Consider the following 5,446-nt stretch of genomic DNA (forward strand, 5'->3'; position numbering starts at 1 on the left):
AGCTGCTTACCTTCACAACAGCAAAACCTGAGGTGAACGAAATCTTAAATCCGAGAGATCAAGAAAAAAGACCGTCCGAACGAGCAAAAGATGCGGACACTGACGCCAGCGCGGAAAATCTCCATAAAACGGCGCGCATATTCATCGATTCCTAAAAAGGCAGTGAAAAAAACGTCCTTGCATCAGTGAAAACCGCGCAGATAATCCCGCACACAATAATCTCGATGCTCTGATCGATTCCAGCGTCTTGATGTGTGTCCTGCTCGATTCAGCTCTATTGGGTTTGTGTCGAATGAGAATCTCAGCGGCTGCGGTCTGACCGACTGCATTAAACCTCACCGAGAGATTTACATGAGAGAAAAATGGAGAACTTCAGAAATGACAGGACACTGAGCCTTCAGAAAAGTGTTGTAGCGAGACACACCTAATGCCAGGTTGTGCACCATTTGCGATGGGATGAAGAATGGTTTCTGCCCAGCTAACAAAAATATGCTCTAAGAACGTTTGGTTAACGTTCCCATTAAGTTATGAACACGTTATTTCCATTTTAACATTTTGCAAACATTATGGCAACATTTTGAATGTTCTGAAGCTTTTGAAAAACGTTAGAAAAAATCCAACTAAAATGAATAATGTTTTGAGTTGATAACGTTATGTATTTATAACCTATTGAGAACATTATTAAAGAGCAGGTAACTCGAGTTATGAATAACTGAATATATGAATATTATTTCTGGCACATTTTTGGGGATTCTGGCGTAATATCGGTCCAGTTATGGGTGTATTCTGGGGCTTCTGGATACACTTAAAAATTGTGGGTTATTTTTTCTACCCAATTGCTGGGTTGAGACGTTTAGGTAATTTTTGGGGTTATTTTTCCAGTGTTTAGGTAGTATTTGTGTTACCCAGATACAGGGTCAGATGTAACAACCAAGCGTTTGGGGAGTTTTTGTGTTACCCAGATCCTGGGTCAGATGTAACAACCAAGCGTTTGGGGAGTTTTTGTGTTACCCAGATCCTGGGTCAGACGTAACAATCAAGCGTTTGGGGAGTTTTTGTTTTACCCAGATCCTGGGTCAGACGTAACAACCCAGCGTTTGGGGAGTTTTTGTGTTACCAAGATCCAGGGTCAGACGTAACAATCAAGCGTTTGGGGAGTTTTTGTGTTACCCAGATCCAGGGTCAGACGTAACAATCAAGCGTTTGGGGAGTTTTTGTTTTACCCAGATCCTGGGTCAGACGTAACAACCCAGCGTTTGGGGAGTTTTTGTGTTACCAAGATCCAGGGTCAGACGTAACAACCAAGCGTTTGGGGAGTTTTTGTGTTACCCAGATCCTGGGTCAGATGTAACAACCAAGCGTTTGGGGAGTTTTTGTGTTACCAAGATCCAGGGTCAGACGTAACAACCAAGCGTTTGGGGAGTTTTTGTGTTACCCAGATCCTGGGTCAGACGTAACAATCAAGCGTTTGGGGAGTTTTTGTTTTACCCAGATCCTGGGTCAGACGTAACAATCAAGCGTTTGGGGAGTTTTTGTTTTACCCAGATCCAGGGTCAGATGTAACAATCAAGCGTTTGGGGAGTTTTTGTTTTACCCAGATCCAGGGTCAGACGTAACAATCAAGCGTTTGGGGAGTTTTTGTTTTACCCAGATCCTGGGTCAGACGTAACAATCAAGCGTTTGGGGAGTTTTTGTTTTACCCAGATCCTGAGTCAGACGTAACAACCCAGCGTTTGGGTAGTTTTTGTGTTACCCAAATCCAGGGTCAGACGTAACAATCAAGCATTTGGGGAGTTTTTGTGTTACCCAGATCCAGGGTCAGACGTAACAATCAAGCGTTTGGGGAGTTTTTGTGTTACCCAGATCCAGGGTCAGACGTAACAATCAAGCGTTTGGGGAGTTTTTGTTTTACCCAGATCCTGGGTCAGACGTAACAACCCAGCGTTTGGGTAGTTTTTGTGTTACCCAGATCCTGGGTCAGATGTAACAATCAAGTGTTTGGGGAGTTTTTGTGTTACCCAGATCCTGGGTCAGATGTAACAATCAAGTGTTTGGGGAGTTTTTGTGTTACCCAGATCCTGTGTCAGATGTAACAACCCAGCGGTTGGTTACCCAGTCCTGGGTCAGTTAACAACCCAGCATTTGTGTTTTTGTTTTACCCAGATCCTGGGTCAGATGTAACAACCCAGCGTTTGGGTAGTTTTTGTGTTACCCAATCCTGTGTAACAACCCAGCATTGGGTAGTTTTGTGTTACCCAGTCCTGGGTCAGACGTAACAACCCAGCGTTTGGGTAATTTATGTGTTACCCAGATCCAGGGTCAGACGTAACAACCCAGCGTTTGGGGAGTTTTTGTGTTACCCAGATCCTGGGTCAGTAAAACAACCCAGTTTTGGTTAGTTTTTGTGTTACCCAGTCCTGGGTCAGACGTAACAACCACGTGTTTGGGTAGTTTTTGTATTACCCAGATCCTGGATCAGACGTAACAGCATTTAGGTAGTTTTTGTGTTACCCAGTCCAGGGTCAGATTAACGACCCAGCGGTGGGTAGTTTTTGTGTTACCAGATCCTGGGTCAGATGTAACAATCAAGTGGGGGAGTTTTTGTGTTACAGATCCAGGGTCAGACGTAACAATCAAGCGTTTGGGGAGTTTTTGTTACCCAGATCCTGGGTCAGACGTAACAACCCAGCGTTTGGGTAGTTTTTGTGTTACCCAGATCCTGGGTCAGATGTAACAATCAAGTGTTTGGGGAGTTTTTGTGTTACCCAGATCCTGGGTCAGATGTAACAATCAAGTGTTTGGGGAGTTTTTGTGTTACCCAGATCCTGGGTCAGATGTAACAATCAAGTGTTTGGGGAGTTTTTGTGTTACCCAGATCCTGGGTCAGACGTAACAACCCAGCGGTTGGGTAGTTTTTGTGTTACCCAGATCCTGGGTCAGATGTAACAACCCAGCATTTGGGTAGTTTTTGTTTTACCCAGATCCTGGGTCAGATGTAACAACCCAGCGTTTGGGTAGTTTTTGTGTTACCCAGATCCTGGGTCAGACGTAACAACCCAGCATTTGGGTAGTTTTGTGTTACCCAGATCCTGGGTCAGACGTAACAACCCAGCGTTTGGGTAATTTATGTGTTACCCAGATCCAGGGTCAGACGTAACAACCCAGCGTTTGGGGAGTTTTTGTGTTACCCAGATCCTGGGTCAGATATAACAACCCAGTGTTTGGTTAGTTTTTGTGTTACCCAGATCCTGGGTCAGACGTAACAACCAAGTGTTTGGGTAGTTTTTGTATTACCCAGATCCTGGATCAGACGTAACGACCCAGCATTTAGGTAGTTTTTGTGTTACCCAGATCCAGGGTCAGATGTAACGACCCAGGGGTTGAGTTATTTATCACAGGCTTTTTGCACCCTCTTCAGGAGAGAGCAGTGCAGCTCCATCAAATTGGTGCATGTCTTTGGTAAAATACAGGTTTTTGTACGTTTTATTTTATCAAAAAATGTAATTATTTTTATTAGTTATTGTTCTTTATATCATTTAATTTTATGCAAAGCACCATACGGGACGCAATGTGAATCATCTAAACGGTCTTTTCGCGTGATGGATATGCCTGATGCCTTGCATAAAATTTTATGATTTTATTTAAAAAGATACAAACAGAAACAAAATATAAATACTTAGGATGTTAAAATATGTTCTCAGAATTGTACACTGATTATTTATGGACAGGTTATGGAGTCAGTCACAGCATTTTTCAGCTACGAGTGAAACACAGGCGGCGGTCTGAAGTTACCAGTTCCCCACCGAACGCGATCCATCTCCGGCATGAGATCCAGTGCCGTTACGGTGGAAACAGACAACAGAGACTGGTCCATTACACTTGAATTACTTCTATATGTTTAATTTTTTATTTATTATTATTGAATATATGAATATTATTTCTGGCACAGTTTTCAGGATTCTGGCATATTATGGCTAATTTCTGGGTAGGGTTAGGTTTCATTGTAAAGTTCTGGGTGAGTTTTGGTGTGCTTCTGGCATTGATCTGGTTGACTTTCGGCAAACAGCACTTGGGCCAACCTTGGGTCATAAGTCCATGCGGTATGTGGGCCAAAATCTCTGCCGAAACTCAGCCAGATGCAGCCCAAAACCAATTTGCTATGTTTGAACGTTTGTTCAACTTTAAGAGAATGTTGCCAGAGCGTTAGGCAAAATTCTGCGAACGGCCCCTGTTTGCTGGATACTTCACAACCAGCCAAACTGAATTGGAATTCAGGTTGAATTTGAATTCAAGGAATTAGAATTACCATGAAATTCAATTCAAAGAAATTCATTTAACTGTTGTAAGTATTTGAGGCATAATTCACCCAAAAATGAAAACCCTCGTTACACATTTCTGAACACACAACACGTCCAACCTTGAAGCAGATGATCTACAGCAGCAGAAGACACATCTGTGCCACTCCTGTCAGCTGAGAACAGAAAACTGAGGCTACAATTCACACGGACTCACCAAAACTGGACAAGAGAAGATTGGAAAAACGTTGCCTGGTCTGATGAGTGTTGATTTCTGCTGCGACATTCACATGGTTGGGTCAGGATTTGGTGTAAACAACATGAAAGCATGGATCATCCTGCCTTGTATCAGCGGTTCAGGCTGCTGCTGGTGTAATGGTGTGAGGGGGATTTTCTTGGCACACTTTGGGCCTCTTAGTCCCAATTGAGCATCGTTTAAATGCCACAGCCTGAGTATTGTTGCTGACCATGTCCATCCATTTATGTCCACAGTGTTCTCATCTTCTGATGTCACAAAGCTCAAATCATCTCAAACTGGTTTCTTGATCATGACAGTGAGTTCACTAAACTCAAATGGCCTCAACAGTCACCAGATCTCAATCCAATAGAGCAGCTTTGGGATATGGTGAAATGGGAGATTCGCATCATGTATGTGCAGCCGACAAATCTGCAGCAACTGTGTTATGATATCATGTCAATATGGAGCAAAATCTCTGAGGAACGTTTCCAGCAGCGTGTTGAATCTGTGCCACAAAGAAGTTCTGAAAGCAAAAGGAGGTTTTATGAGATTTGCTGAGATGATCATTGGGACAAAATCAAGTATAGTAGAGCACTTCCATTAAACCCTGCAGTGTCATTCAGAAAAAATGTTCTCTTAGTGTAAAGAACATTTACACAATCTAAAGGACCATTGATGATAAAGGTTACTCAAGGAACCAGTAATGCCAATAAAGTACATTTATTTTTAAGAGTGTACATTAACCAAAAAATCTTTTTTTATCAATTCAGGATAATTGGGACATTTTTCCCCAGTCATCTCAATGGCAAAAACTGTCCCAATTTACTCTACATCACGACTGTATATTATGCTGTAGCACAATATAAAAAAATGTGAAGGGTAAACTTACTCATGCTGTGATGAGAGGAGATGA

The sequence above is a fragment of the Megalobrama amblycephala genome, linkage group LG6 (genome assembly GCF_018812025.1).
Source record: "Megalobrama amblycephala isolate DHTTF-2021 linkage group LG6, ASM1881202v1, whole genome shotgun sequence".
NCBI classification, from domain to species: Eukaryota; Metazoa; Chordata; class Actinopteri; order Cypriniformes; family Xenocyprididae; genus Megalobrama; species Megalobrama amblycephala.